Below are 17,817 nucleotides of genomic sequence, written 5' to 3'. Positions count from 1 at the left end.
TGCACAAATGGTTGCTACTGAACTACCGTCTGCTTACGAAGACATCGAAAGTGATGACAAGTGAGAAAAGACAAACATTTCCAGAGAAATACATGAACAAAATGGCTAACGCAACCTTTGTTTTTAGTTTCGCGGTGGAAGCCAATATAACAGCCTGTGATCTTCGCTTGTATATTCATGACCTATCATTAAGTGTTTTGGCAACCTATAAATATAGAAGTTTTTTTCTTCACGTTAAAACCTGTCATTTCTTTCCTTGCGACGGGCTCTTTTACATGTGCATACGGCAGACAATCCATGCAGCAACTTTTCTGAAATTTTTTTATAAGAATATTTTTATCGTTTATAAAAAGCTAGTGGTACGTAGTCGTTCTGTCTTTGAAAGCTCTCACTTTCACTTTATTGCCTTAAATATATCCTTAATTTGGGGGTTACATTACATAAGAGGTGGGTGCAGGTATAAGTAATCGTTAATCGGTTGATTTTGGCAATTATACAATCAGAAAATTTAGATGGGCAGGTGCTTGCAGTGACATCGGGTGGAAGGCAATTCCAGTCTATGGCTGAACGAGGAAAGAATGATGCATCAAACGTAGTACGAACACGGGAACGGGCCACTAGCAGGGGATAACTACTGCGAAGGGAAATATGTGCCGGAGGGCTGGTGTAGGGCGGAATAGGAAGTGAGCTGCAAAAACAAAAAAAGAAAAGAAAGAAGAAAGAAAAAGAAACTGTTGAAAAAAGCACATACTGGCGATTGGACGACAAAAAGCAACATTTCTTCAACCGGATTTCGCGTTTAAACATGATATGCTGGTACTGTATGAATAGCACGAAACACTGAATCTAGTGGCTCCATTCTGTAGTGATTCGAGAAACGTTATCAGATAGATTTGGCCAGCGCTCCAGGTGGGGGATGGATAGCGTAGTTTTTTGGTACACTTTTAAAAACCAAGGGTTCAGTTAGCTGATGATAGGACGTTTTTGGCATGCGTATTTCAGCTTAGGTCTTCGCACAAGGTTACGCCCAAGTATATGTAAGAACTGGTTAATCCTACTGCGTCGCCTTGTATTAAGTAAGGGAAGAAAAAGGAGTTGCGTTTGCGTTTAAATGATGTTTTTAGGTTTTGCAGGGTTGTCTTTTTTTCTTTTTTCATTCGAAAGCTTGCCCATAGGCATAATACAAAGCATGTTAAAAGTACGCGAACTGCTTCGACTCATGCAAGGAATGTAGAAGTGAACGATGATATCGTCCATGGATCCAAGGTTCAAGGTCGGGAGGGCGGCCATGCCGAAGGCCTGTTGCCCAGGGGTGACCGACACGGCTTACATGAAGTCCTGGGCACGTACATAGTAGGTGTGTCATTGTCACATTTGGGATTTTTGTGTCACAAAACGGGCACGATTATCCATAGGGACTATGGTACTGTTGTGGCCACACAATGGTCACAGACGGGTTGAGCGCGACCCCGGCATGAAGCCTCCTTAATGTAACCTCCTCATGGCGGGTTAACCCTCCAGGAAGGTCTGACCCACACGGAGGTATAAGAGTTCATGTGGTACGTGGGATCAGTCGTCCACAGGCGTCTTCAGGAAAATGCGGGAGTGGGCTTGTTGTAACCTGTGGGCGGGCTGCTAAATCGGCTTCAAGGAGAACCGGCAGGGCTGGTGGAGGCACCCACTGGACACATATCAGGATATTCGTAGTTGCAGCAAGACGGTGAATGCCATCTGAAAGTAGAGTGGACCGCGATATCTTATTTATGTCGTGGATGGCTTGAGTCGGGTCTGTGCGAATGATGAGCTGAGAATATTAAGCAGCTTAAACAGAACGGAGCAACGCGGCCAAGCCGTCTCATATGGAGGCAAGCTCGGCAAGATAGGCTGGTGGTGCAGGATCGGCAACATAAGAGCACCTCTGGCCTGCCTCTGGTATCAATGGGCACACGAGAGCTCTGTGAATCATGGTGCCATTAACACTGGCATCAGTGTATGTTACAAGAGTCGCATCGTCTTGGTTATCATCTGCGCGAAGAAGGCGGGAAACTTCGGCATTCACCTGGGGAAGAACCGGGCTTTGCAGACGACCAGGAAACTTATTGTCACTTAATTGCACCCTGTTCGATCGAGATACAACAGATCCCGTAGAAGCTGGATTGCCTATTTCATGTCCCGTGTACCACGCCAGTAAAGCAGCCGAGCAAAAATTTGATGGCTTTAGGGGGCGTGCGCATTGACGTTGGTGCACGAGTTCGTCGCTATAGTGTTGAGTCGGGACTCGGCCTGTAGGCTTGGCAACGCAGTGAGATGGGGTAGTCCCGTTATGGCCCACATGGCTTCAAGATCATTGACCTTGAGGTGAGCCCATTCTGCCTTCGTGAGATGATGAAACTGGGCTCTGTAGACGAGTCGTGGTTGCAGTACAGAACGGACAAGAAGGCGAACCATGTGAGTGCTGGCTCCGCCAGATTTCATCGCAATCCGACGTATCAACTCAATCGTTTCTGCGACCTGTTGCTTTGCATTATTGACCCATGGACCCACAGAACCGGAGGAATCCATTTCAAGGCCGAATACACGGAGAGTTAAAGCCGCGTGTAGTGGCTGCTGATCGAGAATTAACTGAAGAGGCCGGAGCGCCAGTAGACGGCGCCCATACTCGTTCGCTGCTGACATGTACGTCGTCTTGTTCGTTGAAATTTCAAGACCTATCTGAGCACACCAGTTGTGCGTCACGTTTAGGGCCTCCTGGAGTACCTGTTCTCGGTGGCGGATTTCGGGATGAACTGAGCAAACAGTAATGTCATCTGCATACACTCTGCACTGTGCGTCATATATTGTCGCTAGCTTCCAACCTAGTGGAAGGCGGGCAATGTTGAAACGGACTGGTGCGAGCACAGAACCTTGTGGGACACCATGATGCACGACGAATTGACCTACTCCCTGGTTGGCTAGTTGAATGGAGAAGGTGCGAGCGTGCAGGACGGCTACGACGAATGCGGGGACATGGCTGGGGAACTGAAGCCAATGGAGAATTCCAACAATGGCTTCTTGTCTCATATGGCCATACGCTTTACAAATGTCCCTTTCTAGAATGGTGCAAATTCTTGGGGAGCGGCCTCTGATGAGAACCATAGAAGAAAGGTACACAAGGCCATCCTCTGCGCCCTGATGACAACGGAACCCAATTTGGTCAGGATGATGCCAGGAGCATCGCTCGGGCTACCATGTGATACGCTTTGCGAGCATGCGCTCCATCAGCTTGCGTAACATTGAGGTTAGCGCTATTGGGCCCATATGAGTTTTATTGTTTTGGGGCATTTCGGGTTTGGAAACAGGCACCATTTCTGCATGCCACCAAGAATCAGAGATGACTCCTGTAGTTCAAGGTTCGTTTATTGCCCCAACAGCACTTAGAGAACCTTGCCTTTCGTGTTTTTATAAAGTGCATATGATAATCCGTCCATTCCTGGTGCCTTGCATGGCTTCGACAGGTGTATTGCCGCTAAATATTTCCGCCATAGTGAAGACAGCTTGTACACCATCAATGTTGGAGAGCGTAGGCGGCGTGCCTGCGCCCACGGGAAGGCAGTTTTGAACAACGAAAGGAGGTGGTGCTGTGTCCAAAGTAGGAAAAAAGCTGTAGGCGACAGTTTCTGCGAATACTGCTGGTATCGGGACCAATGCTCACAGGGCGCAGGCTCCGGGTTCTGGAGGGCGCCGACCACGTTCAATTACTCGGAAGGTGCGCCAAATACAAGCATTAGACGACGATGGACTGACAGAAGAGCACCAGTTCATCCAGCGGCCACTTTCTAAGTGGAGTTCTGGCGCGCAGCTTCTGCCGTAAAGTGTTGGGCCTCTAACCGAATGACATTTGATGCAGGGTCACGTTCTGATGCAGGTTCTGTTTGACGGCGCGACGCCAGGATACACAGGAGTTGAAATTTGGAGCGGTTCTCGATTGATCAGCCCAAGACGTACGTGTCGCTTCACCTAATACCTCACTAAGAAAGTGGGATGGGTCCTTCATGGAGTTGCATAGAGTGCTTTCTGATACCGCCCTGTATCGATCCCAGTCCACCACACGGCATAGTCGACGAAGGTGGCCTATTACGCCCGAATATCATCATCATCACCAGCCTGGTTACGCCTACTGCAGGGTAAAGGCCTCTCCCATACCTCTCCAACAACCCCGGGCATCTACTAATTGTGGCCACGTCGTCCCTGCAAACTTATAAATCTCAAACGCCCACTGAACTTTCTGCCACCCCTTGCTACGCTTCCCTTCCCTTGAAATCCAGTCCGTAACCCTTAATGACCATCGGTTATCTTCCCTCCACATTACATGTCCTACCCATACCCATTTCTTTTTCTTGATTTCAACTAAGCCGTCATTGACTTGCAATTCTTCCCTCACCTAATCTGCTCCTTTTTTATCCCTTAAGGTTACACCCATCATTCTTCTTTCCGTAGATCGTTGCGTCGTCCTCAATTTAAGTAGAACACTTTTCGTAAGCCTCCGGGTCTCTGCCACGTAGGTGAGTTCTGGTAAGACACAGCTATTATATACTTTTCGCTTGAGGGATATTGGCAACCTGCTGTTCATTATCTGAGAATGCCTGCCAAACGCACCACAGCCCATTCTTATTCTTCTAATTATATCAGTCTCATAATCCGGATCCCCGGTCACTACCTGCACTAAGTAGATGTATTCTCTTACCACTTCTATGGCCTCGCTACCTATCGTAAACTGCTGTTCTCTTCCGAGACTGATAACATTACTTTAGTTTTCTGCAGATTAATTATTAGAAACACTCTTCTGCTTTGCCTCTCCAAGTCAGTGAGCATACATTGGAATTGGTCCCTTGAGTTACTAAACAAGGCAATATCATCAGCGAATCGCAAGTTACTGAGGTATTCTCCATTCACTTTTCTCCCCAATTCTTCCCAATACAGGTCTCTGACTACCTCCTGTGAACACGCTGTGAATAGTATTGGAGAGATCGTATCTCCATGCCTGACCTGTTCCTTTATCGGGATTTTGTTGCTTTCTGTATGGAGGACTATGGTGGCTGTGGAACCGCAATAGATATCTTTCAGTATCTTTACATACGGCTCGTCGACACCCTGATTCAGCAATGCCTTCATGACTGCTGAGGTTTCGACTGAATCAAACGCGTTCTCGTTATCAATGAAAGCTATATATAAGGGTTCATTATATTCCGCATATTTCTCTATCACCTGATTGATAGTGTGAATATGATCCATTGTTGAGTAGCCTTTACGGAACTGCCTGGTCCTTTGGTTGACAGAAGTCTAAGGTGTTCCTGATTCTGTTTGCGATTACCTTCGCAAATACTTTGAAGGCAACGGACAGTAAGCTGATAGGTCTATAATTCTTCAAGTCTTTGGCGTCCCGTTTCTTATAGATTAGGATTATGTTAGCGTTCTTCCAAGAATCCGGTACTCTCGAGGTCATGAGGCATTGCATATACAGGGTTGACAGTTTCTCTAGAAAAATCTGCCCACCATCCTTCAGCAAATCTGCTGTTACCTGATCCTCCCCAGCTGCCTTCCCCCTTTGCATATCTCCCAAGGCTTTCTTTACTTCTTCCGGCGTTACCTGTGGGATTTCGAATTCCTCTAGGCTATTCTCTTTTCCATTATCGTCGTGGGTGGCACTGGTACTGTATAAATCTCTATAGAACTTCTCAGCCACTTGAACTATCTCATCCATGTTAGTAATGATATTGCCGTCTTTGTCTCTTAACGCATAGATCTGATTCTTGCCAAATCCTAGTTTCTTCTTTACTGCTTTTAGGCTTTCTCCGTTCCTGAGAGCATGTTCTATTCTATCCATATTATACTTCCTTATGTCGGGTTTCTTAAGCTTGTTGATTGCCTTCGAAAGTTCCGCCAGTTCTATTCTAGCTGTAGGGTGAGAGGCTTTCATACATTGGCGTTCCTTGATCAGATCTTTCGTCTCCTGCGATAGCTTACTGTTTATCCTGTCTAACGGAGTTACCATCGACTTCTAGTGCACACTCCTTAATGATGCCCACAAGATTGTCATTCATTGCTTCAACACTAAGGTCCTCTTCGTGAGTTAAAGCGGAATACCTGTTCTGTATCTTGATCTGGAATTCCTCTATTTTTCCTCTTACCGCTAACTCATTGATCGGCTTCTTATGTACGAGTTTCTTCCGCTCCTTCCTCAGGTCTAGGCAAATTCGAGTTCTTACCATCCTATGGCCTCTGCAGCGCACCTTGCCGAGCACGTCCACATCTTGTATGATGCCTGGGTTAGCGCAGAGTATGAAGTCTATTTCATTTCTAGTCTCGGCGTTCGGGCTCCTCCACGTCTACTTTCGGCTATTCCGCTTGCGGTAGAAGGTATGCATTATCCGCATATTATTCTGCTCCGCAAAATCTACTAATAACTCTCCTCTGCTATTCCTAGTGCCAATGCCATATGCCCCCACCTCCTTGTCTCCAGCCTGTTTCTTGCCTACCTTGGCATTGAAGTCACCCATCAGTATAGTGTATTTTGTTTTCACTTTACCTATCGCCGATTCCAGGTCTTCATAGAAGCTTTCGACTTCCAGGTCATCATGACTGGATGTAGGGGCGTAGACCTGTACAACCTCTTATTGGGTTTCACAACAAGGCCTGCCACCCTCTCCTTAATGCTATAGAATCCCTGTATGTTTGAAGTTTATTATAATTTTGACAATGCGAGTTTCTCATGGCGCCGGAGCAAAAGGCGAGACTATACACGCCTGACTAGGCCCCTGGCGCCACGAGCACAGCAGACAACAGTGCAAAAAAAAATGTATACATATATACACATAATACACACATATACATACTTCTGTATACTGACACGTGTATTTATATTTATCGGGCGACCAGGTTTCACCACCTAACAAATCTTATCGCACAGCGCGGGACGCGCTTGCATGTATCCGAAGTTTCTGGAAAGTTATCGATGCTTCTATCCGCAGTCTGTTGTTGCCGAACCTTGTGTTATCTGATTTATTCGCCTGACGCGAAAGATGTAGAACTTTATGGAAGCACGCGGGTCCCAACGATTAGTCTGGAACATTCGACGATTGTGTATAAAAGCCGACGCGCTTGAACCGCTGATCAGATTTTTCGACGATCGCCGACCGTGTTCGCCGCTATCGTTGTGCTATAAGTGTAGCCTGTTTTGTGGGCACAGGTTCGCCCAATAAAAGTTAGTTTTGTCTATCACAGTATTGCTACTGTGTTCTTCACGTCACCACCACGTGACATCTGGTGGAGGTGCTTTTGGTCCATGTACCGGACGCCCCCGACAAGCCGTGATCCAAGCCCGGAACGCAAAGACAACACCAACGCAGTCCCGGACCATCGAGCAAGCCGCAGTCTTCAACAACTGCCCCCGGAGCACGGACTTTTGCCCGAGACGACCAGAAAGATTGCCACCAAGTCCACCCCAATGGCAGCCCCAGCATCCCCCGTCGTGATGCAGCAGCCCAGGGAGCCCCCCACGTTCCGCGGTTCAACATTCGAGGACCCGGAAACCTGGCTCGAGACGTACGAGAGGGTCGCTGCATTTAACAGCTGGAACAGCGACGACAAACTGCGACATCTCTTCTTCGCAATGGAAGACGCTGCCAGGACGTGGTTCGAGAACAGAGAAGCCACGTTAACGACCTGGGACCTTTTCCGAAGCGGCTTCCTGAAGACATTCACAAGCGTCGTACGACGAGAACGAGCCCAAGCACTACTGGAAACCCGAGTGCAGCTGCCCAACGAGACCACCACGATTTTTACAGAAGAAATGCGCCACCTATTCCGCCACGCCGACCCGGAAATGTCCGAGGAAAAGAAAGTCCGGCTACTAATGCGTGGTGTTAAGGAGGAACTTTTCGCCGGTATGGTACGAAACCCACCGAAGACTGTCGACGAGTTTCTTCGCGAGGCCACTAGCATCGAGAAGACACTCGAGATGCGAAACCGGCAATTCGACCGCCGCACCAACGCTACAAACTATGCCGGAGTTCAATCACTGGCCTCCGAAGACCTGCGCGAGGCTATCAGGGCAGTCGTACGAGAGGAGCTTCAGAAGATCTTCCCTTCGTCGCAGCCTTAAGTGGCCTCGATCGCTGACATCGTCAAAGATGAGGTTCAGCGGTCGCTTGGAGTTCCGGAGGTGCAACCTCAATTACCGCAACCCCAACCCGAAGCGATGACCTACGCCGCCGTCGTACGCCGTCAAGGCCCTCCTCAGCGACCGCGCCAGGGCCCTGTAACGCCGCAATTCCGTCGACCACCGCCGCCGCCGCCGCCAGCACGACCACCCGTCGCCCAGCGCACCTACGCGAGGAAGACGGACATCTGGCGTGCTCCTGACCACCGCCCGCTCTGCTACCACTGCGGAGAAGCGGGTCACGTCTACCGACGATGTCCGTACCGGGAGATGGGACTGCAAGGTTTCGCCGTCAACGCGCCGCGTCCACAGCTACTCAGTGGAGCCCTCGACGGCCGTCCCGTTCGCCATCACCAGGCCGCTACCTGTCGCCGCAGCGCCGACCATACACTGGCCCAGCTCGGGGCCGGTCAGCGAGCCCATATCCGGAAAACTAAAAGCAGCAACCGATGGAGGTGCGGTTGCTTTCCGTCGAACTGTCGAAGATCCTCCGCCGCCGACGAAGACGCCGAAGAAACTACCTCGACGACATAACGACACGCCGCCGTCCCGACGAAGCTTGGAAGGAAAGAATGCGAGGACGAAAGACGACCTGATGACGTCACATACCAGCCACAAGTCAACGCGACGCAGTCGTGATCCGACGCCAAGACCGAACTGTAATGCAAGACAAAGAGCCACCGACCTCGACGTGCTTTTCGATGGCCACGCAGTCACTGCTTTAGTCGACACAGGGGCTGATTACTCCGTCATGAGTGGACACATCGCCGCCCAGTTGAAGAAAGTTAAGACTACGTGGGAAGGCCCTCAAATTCGTACCGCCGGAGGACACCTCATAACGCCGACTGGACTGTGCACGGCAAGGATTAGCATTCACGACCGGACTTACCCTGTCACCTTCGTTATCCTCCAACAGTGTTCACGAGACGTCATTCTCGGCATGGATTTCCTCAACCAACACGGCGCAGTCATCGACCTGAAGTCGAAGTCAATAACTCTGTCGGAAGACCATGCGATACCGTCGGAGAACCCTCGTACTCACCACGCCTTGAGTGTGCTCGAAGATCAAGTGAGCATCCCGCCTCGCTCCAGCATTGTTATTTCGGTCGGCACCGAAACACCCGCTGACGTAGAAGGTGTCATCGAAGGCGACCAACGTCTACTGCTAGACCGTGAAATTTGCGTCGCAAGAGGGATCGCTCGACTGCACGGAGGAAACACGAAAGTGTTGCTGACAAACTTCAGCCAGGAGTTCAAGCACATCAACAAGGGCACGACGATCGCATACATCGAGGAAATTCTGGAAAACAGCAATGCGTTTGTCCTCTCGGAATCCGCCGCATCTACCCCGACGACCATGGTTGCCGAACCAGACTACGACATTAATCCAAGTCTCCCCGTGATTAAGCAACAGCAGCTCAGAAGTCTGCTCCGGCGATACAAAGGCTGCTTTTCGACGTCATCGAGGATTCGACAAACACCAGTCGCCAAGCATCGCATAATCACCGAGGAGTACGCTCGACCACTTCGCCAGAGCCCTTACCGAGTTTCCCCGCGAGAACGTGAAGCTAAAAGAGAACAAGTCGATGAAATGCTGCGCGACGACATCATCCAGCCGTCGAAAAGCCCGTGGGCATCTCCTGTTGAGCTGGTGAAGAAAAAGGACGGAACCCTTCGTTTCTGCGTCGATTATCGTCGTCTGAACAAGATCACTAAGAAGGACGTATACCCTCTCCCACGGATAGACGACGCATTGGATCGGCTCTGCAACGCTAAATACTTCTCCTCGATGGACCTCAAGTCTGGCTATTGGCAAATAGAAGTCGACGAAAGAGATCGTGAAAAGACCGCCTTCATCACCCCAGACGGCCTCTACGAGTTCAAGGTTATGCCATTTGGACTGTGCTCGGCGCCTGCAACGTTCCAGCGCGTGATGGACACGGTTTTAGCAGGACTGAAGTGGCAGACCTGTCTCGTTTACTTGGATGACGTCGTTGTATTCGCCGAAAGTTTTCACGATCACCTTAGGCGGCTTGCCACAGTACTAGAGGCCATCAAGTCATCAGGGCTCACTCTGAAGCCAGAAAAATGCCGCTTCGCTTACGATGAGCTTCTATTCCTAGGCCACGTCATCAGCAAATCCGGAGTACGCCCCGACCCGCAGAAAACAGCTGCCATTGCAAAGTTCCCGCAGCCCACCGACAAGAAGGCAGTGCGTAGATTTCTTGGCATGTGTGCCTCCTACAGGCGATTTGTCAAGGATTTTTCACGCATCGCTGAGCCGCTGACACAGCTAACTAAATGTGACGTCGAGTTCAAGTGGGAAACGCCACAGGCCGACGCATTTAAAGAACTCAAACGACGCATGCAGTCGCCGCCCGTACTTGCGCACTTCGACGAGCACGCCGATACCGAAATACACACTGACGCCAGTAGCCTAGGCCTCGGTGCCGTCCTAGTCCAGAGAAAAGATGGACATGAACACGTGATAGCTTACGCTAGCCGATCATTGTCAAAAGCAGAAGGCAATTATTCTACAACCGAAAAGGAATGCCTCGCCATCGTTTGGGCCACAGCGAAATTTCGCCCTTACCTATATGGCAGGCTATTCAAGGTGGTCAGCGATCATCACGCGTTGTGTTGGCTAGCCAACCTAAAAGACCCTTCAGGACGGCTGGCACGGTGGAGCCTCAGGCTACAAGAATACGACATCACTGTAACCTACAAGTCCGGAAGAAAACACTCAGATGCCGATTGCCTATAACGCGCCCCCATTGACCCGCCGCCACAAGATGACGAGGATGACGACGCCTTCCTTGGAATAATAAGCGCGGAAGACTTCGCAGAACAGCAACGAGGTGACTCGGAGCTAAAAGCCCTAATCGAGCATTTGGAAGGGCACACCGACGTTGTCCCAAGGGCATTTAAGCGTGGATTATCTTCGTTCACGCTTCAAAACAACCTACTCGTGAAGAAGAACTTCTCACCAGTCCGCGCCAACTACCTTCTTGTTGTTCCGTCGGCGCTACGTCCAGAAGTACTGCACGCCCTACATGACGATCCGACCGCTGGGCACCTCGGTTTCTCCCGGACGCTATCGAGGATACAAGAAAGGTATTACTGGCCGCGCCTAACCGCCGATGTCGCCCGTTACGTCAAGACATGCCGCGACTGTCAGCGACGCAAGACACCGCCGACAAGGCCAGCCGGATTACTACAGCCAATCAAGCCTCCTTGCCGACCATTCCAGCAGATCGGGATGGACTTGCTGGGACCCTTTCCGACGTCAACAACCGGAAATAAGTGGATCGTCGTGGCGACAGACTACCTCACCCGCTTCGCTGAAACTAAAGCACTGCCGAAAGGTAGCGCAGCCGAAGTGGCGAAATTCTTTGTCGAAAACATCCTGCTGCGACATGGCGCCCCAGAAGTCCTCATCACCGACAGAGGAACGGCCTTTACAGCGGAGCTCACTCAAGCCATTCTGAACTACAGTCAGACAAGGCACAGGAGGACAACGGCCTACCACCCGCAGATGAATGGTCTTACGGAGTGGCTGAATAAGACCCTCGCCGACATGCTAGCGATGTACGTCGACGTCGAACACAAGACGTGGGATGCCGTCCTGCCATACGTCACATTCGCTTGCAACACGGCGGTGCAAGAAACAACACAGATCACGCCGTTTAAGCTGGTTTACGGCAGGAATCCGACGACGACGCTCGACGCCATGCTGCCCCACGTCACTGACGAGGAAAATCTCGACGTCGCTAGCTATCTCCAGCGCGTCGAAGAAGCCCGACAGCTCGCCCGCCTGCGGATCAAGAACGAGCAGAGGACCGACAGCCGACACTACAACCTCCGACGACGCTTTGTCGAGTACCAGCCCGGTGACCGTGTTTGGGTTTGGACCCCTATACGCCGACGAGGACTGAGCGAGGAGCTTTTGCGTCGCTATTTTGGACCGTACAAGATCATCCGACGTATTGGTGCACTGGACTACGAGGTCGTGCCAGACGGCATTTCGCTGTCACAGCGGCGCCGCTCACGACCTGAAATTGTCCACGTTGTGCGGCTCAAGCCGTACCACCAGCGTTGACGAACTTTGGGACTTCGCGTAACTGACCTTTGGACTTTATTTCTTTTCGTTGTTTTGTTACTTATGTTTAATAAGTGTCCCTTTGTGTTTCGCTCTCTTTGTAGCATCGGGACGATGCTTTTTAAGAGGGGGGTATTGACACGTGTATTTATATTTATCGGGCGACCAGGTTTCACCGCCTAATAAATCTTATCGCACAGCGCGGTACGCGCTTGCATGTATCCGAAGTTTCTGGAAAGTTATCGATGCTTCTATCCGCAGTCTGTTGTTGCCGAACCTTGTGTTATCTGATTTATTCGCCTGACGCGAAAGATGTAGAACTTTATGGAAGGCACGCGGGTCCCAACGATTAGTCTGGAACATTCGACGATTGTGTATAAAAGCCGACGCGCTTGAACCGCTGATCAGATTTTTCGACGATCGCCGACCGTGTTCGCCGCTATCGTTGTGCTATAAGCGTAGCCTGTTTTGTGGGCACAGGTTCGCCCAATAAAAGTTAGTTTTGTCTATCACAGTATTGCTACTGTGTTCTTCACGTCACCACCACGTGACAATACGAATGACACAATTATACATACAATAAATCAATGCAACACAATAAGTATAAATAATGCAAATGAGCAAATAAAGTATGGACAGAAAGATACAGGAAGGTCAAAAGCCAAATGGGATCAAAAAGTCTTGCAACATATAAAATTCCATATCAGTCGAAAAACAGAAAATAAATGACAAAAACCAGATGTCAATTTTTGGAAAAATACAGTTTTGATTTCTTTCTGAACGTTGAAATGGTTGAGGAATCTTGCATGATATCAAATAAAGCATGCTCATCATTAAGTAAATTAGGAATCTGCCAATGTAAAAACTGATTGCCGTAGTTTGTTCTAGTTTTTACCTTAATAAAGTTCCTAGCTCTTAAGGTGTAATTAGTTGTGGTGTTAGCATATATAGAAAAAAGTCATCACGATTACTTATGAATTCTAAAAATGCTTTTTCGGATAACTTTTGTTCATATAGGGTAGTGACACTCAAGATACTGTGCTGGTGAAAGTACTCAGAGGTATGTTCGTACATCGATAGGTTATGAATAATACGGCTATATTCATAGAATAAAGCTGGAATAATACCAGCTATATTCTTATTAATCAGGAATCCGTCTCCTAGTTCTCGTCTCTCCGCTAAGCTCCCGTAGCACCGGACGTGCCCGCTTTTTAACGCTGTATATGCTTCTTTTGGCCTCCTAACTTCACTGAGCCCTATTATATCCCATTTACTGCCCTCTAATTCCTCCAATAGCACTGCTAGACTCGCCTCACTAGATAACGTTCTAGCGTTAAACGTTGCCAGGTTCACATTCCAATGGCGGCCTGTCCTGAAGATAAGCCAAGGTGAATCGGATGGTAGTCGCTATCCCAGCAGTCGGGTTCTCATGATCACGAGAAGGTCGTCCTTCCTGGCCACCAAGATAAGCCGGGTGAGTGGGGCGCTACGCGAGGGTGGTCACACCAACGGGCAGGCACTAACACACTATTAAGCAGTGTGAATTAGAAATCCGTAAATGTATCCAGCACAATGCGCACTGGAAGTGGGGTAACCTCATGTGGTGTGGTGTGCGTCAAAATCTCCTGCTAGTATAATCGGGCAACCAGGGTGTTTCTGTCGTAGGTGCGCCAACCAGCCGAAACGCAACAGAACCGCACGACCTCTGTAAGGGCGGCCATAATACAAAACGATGAGAACGTCCATGCGTTGGAGAAGAACAAGTACGGACACCTCTTCTTGGCATAAAGTGCATCACCGTGAATGATCGACATGGGTCTGATGAATAGTGGATCTTGCATAAGCTGCAGCCCTTCCTAGAGGGACATCAAGCATACCAGTCCTATGGTCCCACATTGAAGGCGATGCGTATGCCACAAGTCCTGCAATGGGTGGCAGGCCGTTGGATTCTTGAAGAAGTAGAGCCCAAACACATAGCTTCCTGTATCTGAGACGTTGGCGCAGCTCCCCGACCTTCCCAGCGATGCCGCGGCATTTTCACTGTAAAATACCTTCTGCCACACTTGAGGACGTAGCAGCCATCACAGGTTAAGGTTGGCCAATAGAACTGAGCTGATATAGATGCTGGTGCTGTTGCACAACGAAACGTAAGGTTTCTCGGGGTGAGAGAGGTTTCGACATGGATGCCGGTTTATCCATATAATCAGGGATAGCCGTCGACGACAAATGCGACGACCGCGCTTCGTCATGATGATGCCGAGGCACTGTACGGCGTTACTTGATACGCTGGATTTCCTTTTCAAAGGTTGCTAGGTGAGCGTCGATCTCGACTTCTGCGTTCGCCAAGGGACACGGCGTGTCTTTTATCGATTATGGTACCCGCTGTGGTCGTGAAGTCGACAACCTAACAGCTGTACTAAATGCAGGAGTGGCAGCATCGCTTGTCGCTTTACTTGCTATTGTCACCTGGTTAGCGTCCTCTTCCAAGAGGCCAGAACGGCGTAAATGTTTCACTCGGGGGATTGTTTCATTGATGGATCTCGAGGGGTTATTGCTGGTTGTCGAGAACGGCGTTGTCGAGCTTTCACAGTGACCTTCAACTTCCTAGGGCACGTTGAGGAAGTGATGTCACGATGGTTTTTTTTTGCATAGGCCGCATCTAAACGATGCTCATGGATCAGGCTCCATGGTGCCGTCCTTTGGTGGGTAGGGCAGGATGGCTGAATGTGTTCCTGTCTAAAGCAAGAGTAGCAGTACACAACGGAAGGCTTCAATGGACGCGGGCGCAGCAGGCAGCCGTAATACAGGGTACGTTAAGGCGGGTAATTAGGACCTTGTGGCGTGATTAGACATGTACAACCGCTGTCTAGGTAGCGAGAAGCCATGACCTTAGCGTGGGACACGATAGTTCCTGCAGCAGCCTTTCGGTTTCTTCGTCACAGTCAACGCCATTAACCACATAGCGTCGTAACTCAGCCTGTCGTATTTTCGGACTCTGTTTCTGACGTTCTGTTGTTTGACGTCCTGTAGTCGAACGTTCTGTAGTAATTGATCAATATTTAATTGTAAATTGCCACAGACCTTCTTAGGGCTATGTAAGTTTGTTGGTGCAAAAACGTAGAAATTTTGATGTAAAAGAGAGTATTATCCTGTGGAGACTGGAACTTGCGGCTTGACGATTCTGAACCGAGTATCTGACCACAGCCCCACAGAGATCTTGGTTGTACTTGTACACTTTGGCCATGTCAACAGTAAGAATCTGTTTGCACTGATGTTTACATCTGTCACAGTGTGGCCTTAGTCGATTAAGCGAAGCACCCATCAACGGGTGCGAAAGGGCCGTAAATAGGAGCCGATGGGCAATGCGGTTATTGGCGGCCACTGAGGCAAGCGGTCGAAAAGGATCGAAAGCAGGTTTAGAGATTATTTGCTTTTTGTCGTCGGTGCGACCATGACACCCCGACAACTTTTTGTAGGAGCCCCTGTCTATTCTCTGCCCCGTGCGTGCATTGAGAAGCTTACTAAGAAAGCGGGGGTGCGAATACTCCGAAATATGTGGTGTGTCTGTGCAAGCCTGTATCCACGAAGTGCTGACCATGTATGTGGTGTCTCTGTGCAATCCCGTGTCCACAAATTGCTGCCACTGTTTGTGTGGCGACAGCGCCGTATGGCCAGCTGCCGTAGTTTCTCCCATGTTTATGAAAGGACAGTGAAGGCCCGGCACGGAATAAATGGTGTGCGTATGTGGTGCAATATGACTGCGTGAACTCTATCAGCAGGGGGGAAGCACCCGTTCCCTGGCCCCTAATTTACAGGGGTACGGCCAAGACCATTGGAGGAGGCAGTATACAATTGGGGGAACTTGATTGGCTCGTCATCAATATCTGCCATCCTCCAACCCAGGGCACTAGGAAAAGAAGTTATTTAAGCGCAGGTTTCAGACCAAGTTAGGCAGTCTAGAGTCTAGAAGCTGAGCCTGCAGTCTGCTTAAAACGGTCAAGGAGCTAGTGCCGTCCAGTATTCCTTGGGCCGCCTAGCCACGTCAGAACTGCGAGTTACTAGTTGGCGTAGGAGACGACAAACCAACGTCTGCAACGAAGCTCACGGTAGTGCCCCTCAAGTTAGCTGAGCCTATTCGAGGGAAGACATCAGACCTACACTCGCGGGAAACCCAGCCCAGCAGTCGCATCCACCGCAACGAGATCGGCTTGCCAGCATTCTTCGGGAAAGCTCTGCTGTCGACTTCACGCTTTATGGAATTGTTGCTGCTACCTGGCCATGCGTATGCCATCATTTCTTTGAACTCTGTTTAGTGGACGACCGTTAAGTGTATTCTTGTGTAGCGTTAACTTCTATATCGACTGTTAATTGCTCGATGCATTTCTTTTGTATTGATCTAGATTCTATTCTTTAGTATTGATCTGGATTAAATGTATGTGTGTTAGTGTTATTGGGTTTTTTGTGTTTCTTTTCATTGCTGTGCCATTGTAAGTCGATAAATTTTCTCTCTTTCCCCCGACTCTGACTCCTTCGCTGTGTTCACTTGAGTACAGAACAACCAACCGACTTGTATACACAGTCGACGACTTCGCGCTGACAGCGAGCGGGTCACATGCCGTGACACATGTGTATGTTAAAGTCGAGGTGCGCCTTCACTCTGCTACGTCAACTGGCGCCTCTCTAGCAGGGCAAAAGTGTTGTTTCCGCCGACAGGTACTTCGTGAAGTGCTAGAACATTGATTTTGCTTTACGATATTTACATCAATTAGGAAATGCAGAACTACACAACGGTGACCGGGGACAGTGTTAGTGCTGTTAGTGCTAATTTCGACAGCTGCCTGTCGTTCCTTACCATTTTGAGCGCGCATATAGTTCATGTGTTCGGTGCAAAACAGCAACATAAAAATTAGTGGACCAGTGCTCATTTAGACAGCGTACCGGTTTCTCACGGCAGAGCTTGTGCCAGAATACTGACACCCGAGCGAGACATATTTTCACGCAACTTTGTGGAACAATTCAAAGCTTATCCGCTTGGCAAAAAGCTCACGCAACATTTCTGTGAAATCAACTAATGTGTGAGCGCTATAGCACGTGTATGTGCATAGGCCTGTGTGCCACATCTTACTAAATAAAGCAGAATGGATACGCAGCCATTCCACCATGTGCTATGATTGTGATCAGTGGGCGATTTTCAGGAGGCCGGTAGGTTGACTGCTGGTGCCTGGTCGTCACGGCACAGTTGAAACAATCGGCCACGTCAACTTTAATACCGGTGTCAGGGCTATCAGCACTGCCAGATTCAGAGAATGCGCCATTGAATACCTCTCAAGAGAAAAGTATACTGTGCACCACCAATGTCCGACTGACATACAATTTGAAAACATCGCCACGAAAAGCGCTTCTGTCACGGCGTCACAACTTATGTCGTTGCGATAGAAAGTGGCACACTTCTAACGCCACGACAGAAGTGTCTGTCGTCGCGACAGAGTTGCTGCAGCGTCGTCAGAACCGCTGTCACAAT

General features: G+C 49.4%; 1 protein-coding gene across 6 annotated transcripts in view; it reads left to right on the top strand.

Moving 5' to 3' along the window:
• LOC135906207 (putative phospholipase B-like 2) overlaps nucleotides 1-17,817 on the top strand; it is a 311,959-nt gene that overhangs the window by 12,107 nt on the left and 282,035 nt on the right. The window lies entirely within an intron of this gene.

Source organism: Dermacentor albipictus, unplaced genomic scaffold, assembly GCF_038994185.2.
Source record: "Dermacentor albipictus isolate Rhodes 1998 colony unplaced genomic scaffold, USDA_Dalb.pri_finalv2 scaffold_16, whole genome shotgun sequence".
Lineage (NCBI taxonomy): Eukaryota > Metazoa > Arthropoda > Arachnida > Ixodida > Ixodidae > Dermacentor > Dermacentor albipictus.
This window is presented reverse-complemented; position numbering and strand designations above follow the sequence as displayed.